The 18,494-nt window shown below is 36.3% G+C and overlaps 2 non-coding genes and 1 pseudogene across 2 annotated transcripts; all 3 read left to right on the top strand.

Annotated features, from left to right (window-relative positions):
• Positions 1 to 15,446: 15,446 nt before the first annotated feature.
• Positions 15,447 to 15,565, top strand: LOC129233213 (U6 spliceosomal RNA; annotated as a pseudogene).
• A 411-nt stretch (positions 15,566 to 15,976) lies between these two features.
• LOC129233216 (U1 spliceosomal RNA) lies at positions 15,977 to 16,138 on the top strand. The gene has a single exon (XR_008581437.1). It is a non-coding gene; the product is annotated as a U1 spliceosomal RNA (small nuclear RNA).
• A 1,645-nt stretch (positions 16,139 to 17,783) lies between these two features.
• Positions 17,784 to 17,944, top strand: LOC129233214 (U1 spliceosomal RNA). Its single transcript, XR_008581435.1, has one exon. It is a non-coding gene; the product is annotated as a U1 spliceosomal RNA (small nuclear RNA).
• The last annotated feature ends 550 nt before the right edge of the window (positions 17,945 to 18,494 follow it).

The following is an 18,494-nucleotide window of genomic DNA, read 5'->3' as shown; positions in this document are numbered from 1 at the left end:
AGTTGCAGGTAAGTAATAGGCTTTGATTCAATTTGCAATTCTGTCATAGGTTTGCGTGTAGTTAGTTGCTCAAATGTTTCAGGGGTAGTCTAACGGGAGATTTCTAACTTCTTCAGAACGTTTCAAGGATAATTTCAGAAATGGACCGTGGTAGCCCGATCGTAGAGTGTCGGATTCGGGGCCAGAGGGTCCTGAGTTCAAACCTCGATGGTCGAAGATCCACCGTCGTCATTAAAGGGGACTAGGGGACGTTAAATATGCTCGTAGTCTCAATGTCCTCCAAGTGAAACGATACCTCTGGGGGTGCTAGCACCAGGTAGCTATTAGCTCCTGGTCTAGTTCTAAATTCTCATTAACTGTTCGATCCGGTGATGGTGCTGCCATCTATCGGTATAAAAAATAATTGAGGTAAGGCACTTAGTATGCAGTCCTCGACATAAATACAGTTGTAGTCAGTTGTGACTCGGAATCGAATTTCAGAAATGTTGCTGACTTTTAGCGGAAAACGTTCCTAGTTTTTGCAAGAAATGTTACTGGCGACATTGAGCGTATCAGGTGCCTATTATTTTCCAGGAACGTTTCCGAACTGTTTTTAATGTACGAGTGTCGTTCAATAATTAAAAGACAAACTGACCTGGAGAAAAAACCATTTAAGTAAAATACGACTTTTCCTACTTTTCAACATACTACCCATCAACATTTATGCATTTGTCCCAACGGGTTGCTAGATTTTCTATACAGGCTGAAAGGAAATCTTTGGCTTGGTGTCGGAGCCAATTTCCGGCGAATTTCTTGACATCCTTGTTATCAGTGGAACAAACAATTGGAAGTCAAAGAATGCTAAATTGAGGCTATAAGGAAAGCAAGGCAGCACCTTTCAGCTCATTTCATTAGTGTGTTCACTGAAAAATCGAGCAACGTGAGGGCGTGTGCTGTCTTGTTGGAGAATCATACGTCTCCTCTGAGATCCACGACGTTTCTCTTTCAAGGCTGACTTCACCTTCTTCAAAATCATATCCGAGCTGTTATTTGTATGCCATAATTCGAGTTTGAAATGAGGATGTTAAAAGTTCAATTGGCATGCATTGATTCTGTTCACCTCGACTTCTTTTGAACTAATCGACCCCGCTGCAGGACCGTCGCTATAGGGGGGGGGGGGTGAGGGGGGTGTCTCACCCTCCCAATGATTTCATCTAGTCGGCAAAATGAGTTTGAGTCGGCATTTTCAATATTTCGGAATTTCAAAGCATTCATTAATTAAAAAATTAAAAAAGAAAAGCCAACAAAGTTACTTCGGCATTCTTTCGCCGATTGTTTTCTTTAACGTGTCATTTTAAGGGCGCTTTGACTGGTCCGTGAAAAATATGACACGGTCAGTCGTCAAATTAATCAGAATCGGTATTTTTGACTTTTTAGTTTCGGCATTCACGAAACGTTTGATTTTTTTAAAAATGTAGCACACATGGTACACAGATTTATAATGAATAATAAGCATCGACAAGAGAAAAGAAAATATGAACAGTTTGGGCGGGCATACCATGTTTGACAGTGCTTCATGTTCATTCTGATAAATTCTTTTTTCAGATAGGATCATTTTTTTCAACTGCTCACTATATGCCGATTGCTTAATTTACGACTGCTTATTTTCCCGACACGATAAGCGCCCACTGAGAAATTTCATTTAGAGTCGGCATTTTTTAATCTTTTTCAATTGATTCTGGATTTAAAATCTTTGAGTAAAGTAATATGCAGCTTGACATGTGCACTTTTTCACCTTTAGGAGGAAAAATCAAAAACATAAATAGTTTGCATAGGCGTGTCTTTGTGTATCACGTGAAAGATGTAATCAATTAGCCGACAGCTAATTGCACTGCATTCTGAATTTTCCAACAGTTTCTTCAACAAAATTTGATTTTGCCAACACTATCCAGGGACGCCCCGAACAGAAATTTTTGGAAAATTCTCACTTTGGGAGGAAATCTTAATTTGCCGAATGATAAAATAAGGGTATCAACATGCACCCATGGATAAGGGACAATCGGGAATTTAAAAATTGCAATTATGTCTCCAAATTTGCCGAATTGTCAGACGAAATTTGCCAAATGAGGAGATTTCGAGAGGTCACAGGGATCTCCTGTTGGTGTGCCTATAACTATATCAGTCGGCAATTTCAGTTATAATAAGCTTTTTATTTTTAGAGCTAATTCTGAATCCCCATATCTTTGGTAATATTTTTTCCATTTTAACAGTTTTAAAATGCAAAGCAAGAATTTTTTGCTAAAATAAGGCTGAATTTCATTTTAGTGTTTATTTTGTAAAGGTTAGAAAGTAAATGTAATCTTAAAATATTATTTAGAAATATTCGGGAATCTGTATTACACATTAAGATAACCTAACTATGAGCAACCAAGATGTACGTTTCAAACATTTTTATTTGTTTATTTATTTATTTATTTTCAGAATAATTATTCAGTTCAGTATATAGAAACCAATGGTAAACTTCAGTTTAAAAATACAAGTAGATTAACAAACATAGCGTTGGGTCGTCGACTCATTTATAAAATTGTATCGTCAATAAAAAACACAGCAAAGTGGAAAAAATACACGGGGCGCTGAAATGAAAGACAAATTAAAATATTACAAAACAAAGTCACATTGGTAGATATAAAATGTTAGATTTTGAAACAAACTTCTGAATACATATTCAGCACCATTTCAGCTTTTTCTAGGCTGACGGGTAAAAATCGAAATAGCACAGACGCCTATTTTTCGACCAAAGAAGTGTATTGTGTCGTGATAACTAGTAACAGGAGAACAGGACATTAGTCCATCTATTGTAGCATTGGGAAATGCCGCTGAGTAGACGGCGATGACTGCGGTAGCGCTAGAAACGTCGGGACTTCAGAATCTTTCTCTGGAACTAGGTGATCGAGGGAAAATTAGGGAAGTCTTGGATCAGTTTGTTGTGTGCTGTTGATTTTGAACCTTTTGTCGTGCTATGAAAGCTTTCCGCAATAAAATGAAATTTGTTATTGGTGCTGGAGTTCTGATGAGATACGTGGCATTGATTTTGATGTTTTTCCTGCTCTTTTGCTGGCTGCATCAAAGGCATCAGGCATTGGAAAAGTAGAAGACTTGAGTTATTATTCTATAAGAGCTATTTTGCTTATTCTGCACTCTGAACTGCCCTCCAAAAAAAGAAGACTAGTTGAAGTTTTGAACTTCATTCGTATGTGAATGAGCAATATTGTGACAAGTAAGAGAAAAACTGAAAGCATATGATCTTACTTTGAGCTTAAGAAAAAACATTGAAATGCAGCAGAAAAGGTATGATTATTTTAATGTAATATTTTGAAAGCATTAATTTTAAGATTCTCTTTTTTTTATATATCTTCCTTTAAATACTGAAAAATGAAGTTGTAAGTAGGGTGCTGAGATGAAAAATTGGGTATAAATCTGACTATTACACATTCGCAGGGTATTTCAAAATACCAATACACTCTATTGTGATTCTGGTTATTTTTTTTAAAAAAGATAAATACCTCATTATTTATGCATCAGTAATATGCTTAAAATATTTTCTCAATTAAGAGACAGAAATACTGAAGTGTTTTCACCTGCCATAGGATTAACAGTTCACTTAAATTTACGCAGAAAAAGCTTAAAAACATTAAAATATGAAATTTCTGTTTTTTTTTTTTTCAATTGTTTAAATAAATAAGACTTTAAAGTAAGAAAAAACAACGTCGAAAGAGCACAAATGATTTCACTCTGTATTGACATCAGACAGAACTAGACCATTTAGACGCTCTTGACTATCTGCACTACTCCTCTCAACAAAGTTTGAAGTTGTCCCTACAGCTGCTGCCATAGATACTGGGAGAGTGACTTCTGTCAAGAGCAGAACGTTAATATTTCAAATTCATATCGAAAATCGTAATTTTAGGCAATTTTTTGTAATGTCGAAAAAGGTTTTGGGTGCCTCTGGATTTTTTTTTTTTTTTTTCAAAATTGAAGTCAGTTTTAGACTATCTTTCTGATATTAGGGGTGTCGAGAACTTCTATAGGAAATAGTTCGAAATTGAAGTTTAGTTTTAGACTACCTTTGAATACATAAAGTGAGAGGGGGTGTTTCGAGATTTATCTCGGAAAGATTTTGAAATTGAAATCTTTAAAGCGCATGTTCAGGTCCAGGCTATCTTTGATAGTAACTTTTGGGAAAGCGGGAATTTCGGAATTTTTAAAAATTGAAATCTTAAAAATGCGTTTGAGACTAATTTTTGATCGAGGGATGTCTCCACAGAATCTTTGGTATAGAAATTTCCAAAGCGCAGTTTTAGGTTAAGTGCAAAGACCTAAGAGAAGGGGGAAATTGTTCGAAATTGAAGGCCTTATTACACTTTTAAGCTATGTTTCGTGACGTTAAAGAAAGAGAAAGGGTTCCATGGTTCCTCCCTTCCTGTCGGCCAGTGGTACACCCAGAAGGGGGGGGAGGGGAATGATAAGTTAAATGTTTTAAAAAACTATTCTTAATTATTGAAGAGAAGAAAAGACCACAACTTGTGATAACAAAGTGATCTTTATATAAAAAAATGTTAGGAGGAAAATCTTAACTGCTTTTAAAAAGAAATCTTTGAATTAAAAATGTTTAATAGTTACTGCTCATTGTTTAGCTAAGTCTCCCACCACCCACACGCTACTTCTTTCCTTTTTTCATCTTTTTTTCCGTTTCTTCTGTAAATAAGGTCTTTAAAATACTACTCCTCCAAAGTCCCCCACACCACATACAAACACCGAAAGCCTTATGGAGCATCTGTTATTTAGTCTCCATCTCTCCAGTTTCACAAAATTTCTAGGAGAACGCTCCGCAATGCAAACCAATATCGAAAATTGCTTAAGCTACACTTACAAACAACTTTAGTGAAATAACCCCTGAATATAAAATATTGCTTTAGTTTTTAGGACCATAATTTTGAAAAAATTTCCAGGGAAGAGCTCCACAATCTTTTTCACGTAAAATTTTCAAAGTTTGTCAGCAATTACGTTTTTGAAACTTAATTTTAAAAATTTGGAGGGGGAGGAGGAGTTGCTTTAAATCTGTTAAAAAATCGATAGGGGACAGTCCCTGAGCTCCATCCCTCTCCCTAACGTCACCAAAATGGATTGCAATCGTGTATTTTCGGCTTCAATTTCTAGATTTTTCCGCTCAGACCCCTGTATCTTTTTTTCCACTTAACATCAGCAAAGAAAGTCCAAAATTTTGTTACAGCTACAAGTTTAAAAAAAATTCCCGGGGAGAACCCCTGGACCCCCCCCCCCCCTCTCCGCCCTTCCTTATCAGTTCTTTTTTTTTCAAATGAGCCCCCCCCCCTCCCCCTAAAACTTTTTTCTAGTTCTGCCACTGCTGTTGGTAAAAAGTTTGGAGTCAGTCGGCAAAATCAGTTTCAACACCCCCCCCCCCCCCCAAACGAATGCACCTGGCGACGGCCCTGCCCCGCTGTAAAAATTTTGACGGTTCATACAACTTTCACCCTACACTTTACACTGTAAAAACAATTTAGAAACGTTCGTGGAAAATAATAGGCAGCTGATGAGCCGAATTTCTGCCAGTAACATATCTTGTAAGTAAAAGTCAGAAACTTTTCTAAAATTTTCTTTGAAACTTTCTGAAGAATTGGGAAATCTCTCCTGCTAATGCCCGTCACGTTCCGGAAACCATAAAAAAAAAATTTGATAGGTTTAATGTACACTTCTAGAGCTTTCCTGATTTACCAAAAAAAAAAAGCTACAGAAGCAGTAAATCATCCATGGCCAAAACTAAGAGAGAACTTCAAGTAAGTATCGATGATACCCCTTAAGATTCAGCTATCGAGTGCCTATTTCTCTTCCATTAGCCGCGTTCACAATACACCTTTTCTACCTCGTAAACAACCACTCCGGCTCCGAAAAAAAAACCGGTTGAAAAATTCCCTGTTTACATATGCAAAGAGGTTTCCCATTGTACCAGAGAAAGCGGTTTTTACCCAGCATCCTTAGCGACTATACCCAGCAATTAGACGAACTTGTTTCGCGTAATGCATTCTGGGTAAAAATCCACTTTTACTCCAAAAGGAAGCAGGAGGAGAAAAATTCCACATATAACCCGTAAATAACCGAAATGCGGTGAAAAGCAGGTTTTTTTCAGGGGTCGAAAGTGCCCATGGAAACGCGCCTATAGCTTAGTCAATTTGGATTCCAAGCTATTCGCCTTTCGAGTTCGACATTTCCCGTCACGTGATCGATGTTGTCAAAAAAATCTCGCGAAGTAATACTCTAATCTGTTGACACCAGGGAGGCTAAAAGCCTCATCTCCTTTGGCAGCGGGGTGAAAAAGTGACCGGATTATTCCATCGCCACTGGTGGCGCTAGTGTTCCATCTCTCGCAGTTCGCTCGACTAATTTAAAGGGAAAGCAGAATTTCGCTTGCTTAGTTCTTTTACTCCAATTAATTTATTCTGCTACTTCGATCAACTTTCTCCCGCCCCTCCCCGCCCCCCCCCCCCGCCATAAATTTTGCGTGATATAAGCTCATTTAAAATTAAATATTTCACTGCACCAATATTTAGTTTAGTTTTTGTTTACTTCTGCTGAAAAAGGCTTTTTTTTTTCTTTTTTCTGTTGGATTTATCTATAAAAACGATTACAAAAAAAAAATTAATACTCTGTATCGTAATTTACGGGTTTTGCTGGGAGAAAATGTTTTCAAAAGTCAGCTAAAATCATTTTTAGTTTCATGGCAAATGAGGAGAACAGCCATATCAAAAACAATATACAAAATAGAACACAAATTGCACAACACATATCAAGAATGAATGCTCGCTAAAGTCGTAGCAGATCAAGTCAAGTTTTAAAAAGATTGCTTCATAAACACAAATTAGACACATCGAATGCAAAATATGCCAAAAACCTAGGGCGGTGTATTCTATGCTTCTCTGAACAGCTTCATGGCAAAAGTAGTTTAATATTTCCAAATATACAGATGATAGTTTTTAAAACACACTTGTTTACAATGTTTCGCTACGAGCGAAAAGATATGAACAGTGCGAGAGATGGAACTGTAGCGGCCTCTGGCGGAAGTGGAATTTTGTTGCCAAACTGCTAAGTGTCAAAGCTGCAAAAGTTGCAGCCTACAGACGGTTGAAAAATCCTTCCACACAACTGATCATACGTCATGCAGCGCATGTGTACAAAGCTTTTGATCAAAAGAGCTAACTGCTCTTAGCATCACTGACGCCCACCTGCGGCGGGCGCGCAACCGAATGAAGCAGCGAGCTTGAGGGAGCTGCTTTGCGTGGAGCGGTCTAGGGAAAGTAGGAAATATTTTTGCACTTCAGTTGAGGCCGTAAGATTATCTTCGTATTAGTGTGTGTGATGCAAAATTTCCCTTCAATGATCAACAATGAATTTGTATGATTTTTTCCCACTCAGAATCAACATAAAATAAATGTATGAATGCATCAAATACTTAACAACGTATTATTATTATTAATATTTTAACTTGCGGGGGATGCTGCCGTTCCGCAGCTTGTATGGACCAACCGTCTCTGTAATTGCTATTCAACTCTTTTGAAATAACAGATTTGTCGAGAATCTTATGAGCGAATACTCCCTTCCCTAGAAATTCTCTCAGACTTACTATGATATTGGAAGTTTAGTAGTATGCCCTATTTCCTTCAAAATAATATACTCTAGCTAGTTCTTAATAAGTAAACACATTGCTTTAATTGTCTTCGAATTTGATGTGAGCCGAAAAGGTTCGGCAGCGTTTTCTGTTGCTAAAGTCTAGTACCACACAAAAATTTTCAGCGGAATGTAAAAATAAAACCCGACTTCGCAAGCTCATAAGCCATAAAAACGGAATTATATATCATCGTTTGCTTGTAATTCCATTTTTAAAATCAGCAGTTTATTTTAACTATCGAAATTCTTTTCGAAAAAATGCATTTTTTTTTTTTTTTTGGTTTTGTTTTGTTTCCTATTTACGTAAGATTGAACTGGCTTTTATTTGTGCTGCTCTTTACGGCTTTCATGACTGGTTTTTGGGCTTGTTTCCACAGCTGATTGAGCAGTGTTCAGCAGTGGCATCTGACAACAGGTCCGACCAGAGGCCATGACAGCCTAATCGGAAACTAGGGGCCCGGGCCTTGGGGGGGCCCGACGACGCAAAAAAAAGAAAGGAAGAAATAAAAAACGGAGAGGGGGCAATTCCAAATGAGAGAAAACGTAAAGATTAAGTAAAATTTACTCTTGGTTTTTTTTCTGTGGTGGCACTTCAAATAGAGTTAATTGTTTTTCTAATAAGCAGGTTTGATTCCCCCCCCCCTTTTTTTTTTTCTTCTTTTCCCATTTTATTTTCTTCATTTCCCATTTTCTTTACTTTTTCCCTATTTTTTATTCTTCTCCCCTTTTCTTTTCTTTTTTTTTCTTTCTTTGGGAAGGGAGGGGCCCGCGATATAACTGACAAGGGGCCCGCCTGGCTCTCAGCGGCTCTGTCTGACAACATAGCCTATTGTACACTTCTGAATCAGCGTTCTGCAGTTTTTACTACCAGCGTTTTTTAAAGATAGTAACGTATAAAAAGTAGTTCAGGCCTACGTTTGCTGATTATTTGCTTTTACAATAACAACATCAAAAAATATCCTAAGCCCATCCAAGTTGGCGATGATATTATCCCTTACTCCAATACTGTCAAATACCTCGGAGTCCACCTCGACAAAAGCCTCACATTCAAACCTCACATTGATAACGTTATAAAAAAAGCTAACACTAAGATTGGCTATCTCTACGGTTTACTTAACAAAACAAATTCCCTTCGCGCAAAAAACCGTCTCTTACTGTATACTACCATCATCAGACAAGCCCTTGTCTACAGTATACCCGCATGGGGGTATGCTGCCAAATCTAACATTGCAAAAATCCAAACAATTCAAAATAAGATTCTTAGGAAAATATTTAAAGCCCCTTGGTACGTTTCCAACGCTACCCTACACAATGACTCTGGAGTCAATCACATTACTGACTTCATCATTGACACCTCTACTCACTTCTTCACTAATCTTGAAAATCACACCAACCCCCTTATTCATGAACAGGTATTATATACCTTTAACTCTGGCGGGAAAAATCTCCCGTCTGACTCAATGTTTATTCATTATGCTCTCTATTAGTCTCCTATACCAGGGCTAGCAACCCTAGTATAGATAGTGACATTGTTCACTTGCTCCCCCTCGTGGGAGTTGCTGCAAACTGCCAGGTATGGTCTGGCAGTTTGCTTTTCTCCAACTCATGACTTCGTTCATGTAAATTTGTATATACTTCATACTTATTCTCAATAGGGCCGTTCACATGACGTTTTTCTACCTCGCATTTTCTCGCTCCGGCTCTGCAAAAACCCGGATCGAAAAATTCCTCTTTCACATGTGAAAAGCTGGTTTATCCCAGAGAGCGGATTTACCCAGCATCCTTTGCGCAAATCCTAAATGGAGGAAGTAAACCGTCACAGTTGGCGCAGTGCATTCTGGGTAACAACCCGGCTTTTCTCCTACCCCCAAGCAGGAGGAAAAAAATTCCAGCATTTCCCCAGCAAATAACCGGCTTGCGGTCGAAAGCAGGGTTTTTCCTGGGCCGAAAGGCGTCATGTGAACGGCGCTATTGTCATGTTATTATTTATCCTAGTATTTCCTATTTATCCGGATTTTCATTATTCTACTATTACACTGTCTCATCTCATGTTATAAATATGTAAATATGTATATAGTGTGGCCCTGAAACGATTCCTTTTTTTTTTTTTTTCTTTCTTATTTTTCCTCCTCCCCCCCTCCCCTCATGACCTAACTAATGTCAACTCCATCACATCTTATCCTTCATACAGAGTAAAAGAGCTTCGCTCTGACTCAATATATTTATGATCTGTATCTGTATCTGTATCTGTTTGCTGATTACTGTTGAAAATATAATCAAAGTGCGAAAGGCCTTTCCTTTTTGTTGAAAGGGCCAAAATGATTTTTTATTAGTAATAAAGCAGTCGTTTTCCGCTAGCGTCTAGGGGCAGGACCAATTCTAAATGTTAACTAGAAGTTCCGTCTATAACTAAACAAGCGTACTTTCTCGTATACTCATGCTACTTTTTTATACCTGATCAATATTCTAAAAAATAGCTAAAATCTCAAATTGTTTCAAACATAATTTTTTAATATTTTAGGCTGCTTTCTAGGAATAAAATATGACTCACTCGTTTCTTTTTCCCCTGATAAAAACAACAAAATGACAACTTAAAAGAAATAATTTTCATTGTTAAAAAAAAAAAAATCGTCTGCGCATATCTTTGTGTAGAAACATAAATGACTTCGAGTCTTCGAGTTTATCCGCCGAAAACTGAATACCTAAATTAAAACTTTAGGGTGAAAATAAAAACAAGTCATATTTACAATAATTATTTCACAGTTAAAACCATGGCTGCGGAGTCGGAGTCAATCTCATTTTAAGATAAAGAAGTTGGAGTCGAATATCCAAGAATCGGAGTCAGTCATTTTTCTTCCGGATACGTCAAAAATAAATAAATAAATAAACGAACAAATAATAAGCCATTTAAAAAAAATTCTTTAACCGCTTTCAAAATGAAAAAAATAATAACTAAAATTAATAAGCTTATTAAAATAAATAAATCATATCAAAAAAAAATCGTTTCTTTTTCCCCTGTTGCAAAAAATGACTTTTTAAATGAATCAATGCACTTACCAAAATAAATAAAAACAATAAAATGTCAACGTAAAGAAATAATTTTCATTGTCAAAAAAAAAAAAAAAAAAATCTTCTTCGCATATTTTTGTGTAGAAACATAAATGACTTCGAGTTTATCCGCTGAAAACTGAATACCTAAATTAAAACTTTAGAGTGAAAATAAAAACAAGTCATATTAACAATAATTATTTCACAGTTAAAACCATGGATGCAGAGTCAGAGACAATCTCATTTTGGGATAAAGGAGTCGGAGTCGAATATCCAAGAATCGGAGTCAGTCATTTTTCTTCCGTGTGTAAATTTTTGCCAAAGCTATGAAGTCCGAGACGAAAATGGGGAGTCTGAGTCGGAGTCAAGTGCCCCTAAATTCTCGGAGTCGGAGTCTGGAGTTGGTAGTCAAGAGCTATTTCCAACAAAATTTGTTTGAAGTAATTCCGCCTTCAAGTACGGAATCTACATTGACTTTCAGTACCCCGTAGGCGCTAATGTTAGGGGATTTGAACTGTTCAAAATTGAATGGAAAATTGTTCAAATCAAAAAGATATTTTATATACACGTTTTTCATCAAAAGCTTTTTCCTACAAAGTTTGTTTGAAGCAAATTTACCTCACAGTTCGAAATTGCCTTGAATTTCCCCGTAGGCACTAATTTTTTGAACTGTTCAAAATTGAACAAAAAAATAGTTCAAATCAAAAAGTGAAATACCGGACTGAGGTGTCCTAAACGAATTCTTTCGAACAAAAAAAAAATTTGTTCGAATCGGACTATTCGCTCAAAAGTTTTAGGAGGGGGACAGACAGATCGACGACAGACATTTTCCCCCATCTCAATACCCTACTTCCCAGTTTTTAATTTTTCGATATTTATTTAATTCGCAACTCCAACGAACTATAGGGGGCACTGAAGTCACTGTCTAATGGCGGAATTGAAAACTAAAACAAACGCACATGGTAACGAAGAAAATGCTAAAAGTGTTGTGATTTTTGTTCGTACGTATGATTGTTTCGCATTATTCTTTTTAAATTAATTTTCAAAGTCTTGTTGATATTCTGACCCACGTAGAAAGAAATGAGAATTCAAGAAGCATTACTAAACGTCAAACATTAATGCAAAGTACGTAGTTCGTAGTTCTAAGCAGCTATTTCCACGATGTTGAATTCGATATTTATCAATTCTTGATAAAACTAAATAATAATTGTGGTCTGACAAGAATAACAATTAATGCTAGAAAATTCAATATGACATTACAAATTGTTATCGAAAGAAGATGATACTTTTTTTGCCTTGCTTGGCTAGCGCTTATTGTTTTCCATTTGTAGCTGAGTTATTTCTCTCGAATTCCTGAATCGGTTAATTTAAAAATTTTCTGTTTCGATTTTTCTAATTTCTGAGTTACGATTTAATTGTGTAATGTTATGCAAATCATCAACAAAATTCTCACGGATATATGGTGGTAGTTTTCTTTTCAGTTGATTGACAATTATTTCTTTTTACTTATCGAATTCTGTAATCTTACTACCATTTTATTCCACTCATGATAAAAATTGAAAATGGTTTAACTAAAAACGCGAAATCTCGCCAAGGCTACTTTGCACGCACAATGCCAAAATTATAACCCTAAACAAATTTGGCGATACCTTTCAGCTGAGAATAAAAGGAATAATGTAAATTCTTTCTCGGTTATTCATTTTGTTCTACGATAATATATTCAAGAAAATATTTTGCATACTGTCCATTCCAACTAAATGCTGCTGTAAAATATGGTAAGTTTAATTAATTTAAGATTAAAAAAACTCCCATATTCTTACAAATTCATACAAAACAATAAAAATTTTTACCTTGTAGGACGTTATCCAAGTTTGTTAATCCAGAATTTTCGCTTTCACCTATTATTAAGGAAATAATGAAAACTAACATTATTTTGAGGAGCTCGAGAATACTACTAAGGGACGAATTAATTTCTGTAGCTGAAAGCAAACTAAGACACATCGATTGCGTTAATAAATACTCAGAACAAACTGCCTGTGTTTACGTCAACAGACAAACATGGAACGCAACGTGGCAAAGTTTTAGTTGCATTCGCAGTTTTATAAATCACCGCAAGGTAGCGTATTCGAGCGCTGGAGTTCCGAATTACTTTTTTTTGAGCAATCACGATTTCTAATCGTTTTCATTTGACCGTTCTTGATGTCTGGTTCCATTTTCGGATTGGACCATAGGCCTCTGTAGCACCGTCGTCCACCGGCCCATGCAGGAGCTGCTCCTCTGTTCCTGGGCCTCCACTAGCAGCCACTGTCCACCAGAATCCTCTCCTCCTGGGCGGTGGCGTCCATGTCCTACATACACACATACACACACGCACAACTTTAAACACGTACACACACGGAACCGCCCAGGAGAAGGAGCAGGCTTGGGGAGAGGGCTTTTTCTAGAAATAGACCCCAATGAGTAGGGTTCTCTTGCAACTCGTGATTGCGAAAAACATAATTTGAATTCAAAATGTCAGAATTTATATTATAGGGGAGACAGGGGTACTTGATCCCTAGGGATACATTATCCCATAGCAAAAATTGTTTATTTTTCACTTTTTTTTTTTTTTTTTGTTTTTTGTAATATTTTCAAGGTGCATTAAGCCTTCTTTCATGCTTTTTTTCTTCTTTCTCTGACTGTTACTGGGAAGGTAGGCTAAAAACTTTGCCGTTTCTTGACTTCACTAGATAGGGAAAAATCTACGGAGTTCACTTTCTACTGTAGGGAGAAAGGGAATATTTGTGTCTGCCGCTGCACAGGAAAAGAAAGAATCGCTTATGGCAATGTGCGTGTGCCATAAGCGTTTTCGTTTCTCTGTGTCATCAGTGGTCGTTAGGATTCAGTACTTCAGACGAAGAACGAACAAGCACAGGAGAAAATGCTACAAATTGATTTCATTGATGAACTTTCAAAAATGCGTCGTGATTTTATTCCGACTTGTTTCCGACTTGTCCGACTTGTCAAGTGAAATACGATTATGATAATGAAAATACGTTCATTTTACAGAAAATTTACATCAACAGCTTTTAAAAAACGTGAGATTTTCCTTTCACGAAGAAACTTCCCCTCTCGTTATATCGCACTTCCTTTTGCATCTAATAGCTTGGCCTGACTGGCAATCAACGCACAGCCAAAACTACTAAGGCTAAAAAACTGAAATTTGGAACATTGGTTTATTTTATAACATAAGCACGTGCTAAGAAAGGATTTTTGAAAATTTCAATTTTAAGGGGGTGAAAAGGGACGGGGAACGTTAGGCACTTATATGCGGAATTCTCAGGAACGGGCTCGAGTTCAGAGTCGAACCAGGTATTTCAAAATTCGAAATTTGACGAGGGTCACAAATATCCCAGCCTCAACCAAGTAGGACGCTAATCAACGGAGACATTAATTAAAAACTCAATTTTTCGTCCACTTGAACATACGTATACGTCAAGAAATGGTGCAATTTGTTCGTTTTTTATACCGTTGGAAAGCCCATAAAAAATAATCATTTCAAAAATATCCGCAAGGATTAAAGCCTCGGACATCGAAAAATGACTACAAAAAAAGTCATAAGCGTTTGAAGTAAAAATTAATTTATTTCAAAAAGAAATTTTTTCCTCCATTTTTTGAGAGATTAATTTTAGCTTGAAGAAAAGCTAAACAATATTATTTGTTGCCATTTATTCCAGACGAGGATTTTAAAGAGCCGTCGACTCTCTTTGAAAACTGTTACCTTTATCATATAGGAGACATGTTTTTTTTTTTTTTTTTTTTCGCACATTATTAATCTTGGCGAAAGTTTTTGTTTAGCCTATTGTTAGCGTGTTTAATTAAACCAACGTAGAAACTACTTATTTGGACGAAAAAAAGCGTGTAAAACGTGAATAAATGGCAACAAATAATATTGTTCAGCTTTTCTTCAAGCTAAAATTAATCTTGCGCAAAAAATGGAGAAAGAAATTTATTTTTGAAATAAATCAGTTTTTACTACAAACGCTTATAACTTTTTTTGTAGTCATTTTTCGATGTTCAAAGCTCTAGTCCCTGCGAATATTTTTGAAATGATTATTTTTTATGGGCTTTTCAACGGAACAAAAACCGAATGAATCGGAACATTTCTTGGCATAGACCCATGTTCAAATAGGGGTAAAAAAATGAGTTTTTAATTAATATCTCCGTTAATTAGCATCTTTCGTTCGTACGACTCGAATATTCGTAACTCTTGTAAGATTTCGAATTATTTACTACCTACCATGAACTCGAGAATTTTGCATGTGCGTGCGGAACGTTCCCCATCATATTTCACCATCACAAAATTGAAATTTCAAAAAATCCTTTCCTAGCACGCACGGTATAAAATTAACCTACGTTCCAAATTTCAGCTTTTTAGCCTCAGTAGTTATGGCTGCGCTTTGATTGTTAGTCAGGACAAGTAATTTTATATATACAGATTTAGAAAAAGGAAATGTGCTATTGATTGAGAGTTTAAAATTTGAAGATAATTGTCGTTGTAATCAAAAAAAAAAAAATCTCGATTTTTATCACAAGTGCATCAATACAATGTTCTGAACTGTTTAAAAGAAAGGTCGTTCACTTTTTAGGAGATCGTCCTGATCCGTTCATTTTGAGGAACCATTCTTTTAGACCCGTTCGTTCATGAACGACACATCCCGAGAACATGTACTCAAATTGGGAGGATACAGTACAGTGAAGATTAGCAGGGCCAATGCGCAAGGATGACACGCAAAATCGTGAAGCGTTCCACATCTTTACCCGTAATCTTGACTCTCGTGACTGTTTAAATTCTTTCAATTATAAATCTTACTCATTTATATAAGTAATAACCTGTTTACCTTAGGGTTACTGATTATAACTATGTTAAAAAAGTTCATCATTATAGGGAAAAGAATTTGGAAAAAGCCTTCTTTTATTTGAACAAAATTTAAAATGTCTCAATTGTGAGAATTAAGAGGGTTCTCAAAATACATGAAATTGATTTTGAAAAATGTAAGAAATAAAAACAAGTTCCGCACTAATGTGTTTTCAAGTTTTGTTATCTATTGGTGTAAAACATTCCACTGCCAACTTTTTTTTTTGCCAACCAAACCACACTAAATCCCTTTACTACCAGTTTCTAGAATAGTGTGTAATGATACTAGCAAAAAACGAATTTTCTCCGTTCATACTTACTTGGCGTCGGGAATGCCTTGATCAAGGAGGGGGCTTCCCCGGTCGGAGGCCGTCCATTGCACTACGGGCGGCTGACGGCTGCCACTTCCGCAAATTGCGGTTGGTTGGGGCGCGTAATTTTTGGGTGTCGGGACTGCGTTCGCGCTGCTCCCGGTTTAAAAAGAAGTGCATATCATCTTTAGTCTTCAAAATTGCGATTACCACAATGGCCTCGATTGTGTGTCAAGCTTGTATGAGTTACAAATGAAATAGCTATAACAACTCCGTCGTCAAAAGTCGGAACCATTATAATCTGGAGAGGAACGCGATTTGTGAAAAATAAAAGAGAAAATGGGGTCGTTTCCAAAATTTTAAAAGTATTTTATTCTGAAAGAACTTGCTTAAAAAGATAGGATCTAACCATTTTTTAAGTAATTTGTTTAAGTTTAATATTTTTAAAAGATTACTTAAATCGGTGCTCTTTCATTATTTACATTTCCTGCCGATGACATCACAAATGATGAAATGCCATTCACAGAGCAATATAATTAATTCGCATCTTTACTCACGTGTATTGGCAACGATATGTTTGATAGCAAGCGTAGAGCGCAATTTTAATTCGCTTTTTGATTATCATAACGTGGAAACGCGGCACCAAAGAGCATCATTTGCCTGTTTACAAAATCGGACATTTAAAAAAATTTATTAAAAAATAACTGTTGGAAAAATGAAAGAATTTTCTGGGTCCATGTTATTTTCTTTGCTTGTTCTATCAATTTCAGTGACTAAAAGTACTACTTTTGACTGAAGGAAAAAAAAAACCCATTGTCTAATGGCTAAAATGCGCAACTTTGACAATTTACGACAGCATCTTTCAAGGAGTATAAGTAAGAAAGTACGATTTCCATACACAGCTTTAAATTTTTAACTCGGTTCTTCGTTGATTCAAACATTCGTCTGTGAACTTTTGAGAGTTCTTTCCCATTTTTGCAAAAATGTGATATGACGCTAACTAATCCAGAATTTATCATTTTTTTCTTTTGATTTAGCTGTGTTACACATGTTCTAGACGCAAAACTTATTTGTTTGTTGAAACCAACAATAGGAAGAAAGCGTACTCTACGCATTCAGAATTGACTGAGTCATCGTGATTTAATGATATTTATTCATCCTCTATATATCCACTTGTGATTGGGTCATTTTTGAAGTCCTTTCGAATAATTTCTGGCGACATCTTGCAATTGCATGGTGGAAATCAAACACAAATATGCCTCCAGACAGAGAAAAACCAAATTCTTTTAAATTAAAAGCAGTTTCTCCGACATATTGATGTTTTTTTTGCTTTTTGTGTTCCCAATATTAATTTCTTATATCTCAAAATGTTCAGCCGGGGATAGGATAATTTCTTTAAATTTTATAGTTGGGGCAAACCTAACCTAGCAGTGCCGTGATGCTGTGATTAGGATCTGCGTAGCTTTTACATTGGTTTCCAGCTAGGTTGCCCGGTTGCCCCATTTAAGTCTTACTCAGCGGATGCATCAAGATGTTTTGCGCCATCTATTGACAATCTGGAAAAACGCGATTTGAAGAACTCCTAAAATTGCTACTTAGGTTGGAAATAATTTCTGATTGATATTTATTTTACTTTTTTATCAGCAAACCCAAACTTTGGAGAATACTTGATATGGTATTTATCATCATAGTTATGTTTGAGTCTACCTGTACCAAGTAACGGCACTCTAATTAGGAAAAATATCTTTTTTACCAGTTTATTCTGAAGTAAAAAGAGATATATATACAAAATTGTAGTTTCTCCAATCATACTTACCTGGCACTGGGGATGCCTTGATCAACGAGGAGGCTCCCCCGAGCAGAGGCCCTTCATTGCACTTCGGAGGGTTGACGTTCGCCACATCCGCAAATTGCGGTTGCTTGGGGTGCGTAATTTTTGGTAGCTGGGACTGCGTTCGCGCTGTCCCTCATTTTAAAAGATGCATATGAGTGGTGCAGAATGTCCATCAACTAGTAAACCATATTTGAATGTCAATGGCATTAGTATTGAATACTTCGAAAACTTAGCTTTCACGCATTTTAATTTTATTTTTTCAAGCTAGAGTAATGGACCCAGGGCTTGATTGGCACAGAAGCTGAGGGTTGTGGATCTTTACAAAATTCTTGATTTAGGTTGATTCACACTACCCAGGTATGTCTCACTACATAGGCTCTAGTTCGGCTGCAATGGGGGTCCAAAGTTGCTAGCTTGGCTCCAGAAACTCAATAGAGTTCTCTTGGGAATTCACTTTTTTTTTTTTTTTTTTTTGCCATTATTTTAATTTTGAATAAATGAGGTTGAATGCTAAATTTGAGTAACTCGCTCGTGCATTTGAACTGAATAGTGATTATAATTTAAAAGTTAAAAATTTTAAATCAAAGTTTCATGACAGAAAATAAAACATCCTTGCATTAAATGAACGAATTACCAACGTTTTGATGCAAAAAAATTGCAAATTACTGCAGACACGCATTACGGT

This window comes from Uloborus diversus, unplaced genomic scaffold (genome assembly GCF_026930045.1).
Source record: "Uloborus diversus isolate 005 unplaced genomic scaffold, Udiv.v.3.1 scaffold_254, whole genome shotgun sequence".
Taxonomy (NCBI): Eukaryota; Metazoa; Arthropoda; class Arachnida; order Araneae; family Uloboridae; genus Uloborus; species Uloborus diversus.
Note: the sequence above shows the minus strand (reverse complement) of the source record. Positions and strands in the feature narration are given on the sequence as shown.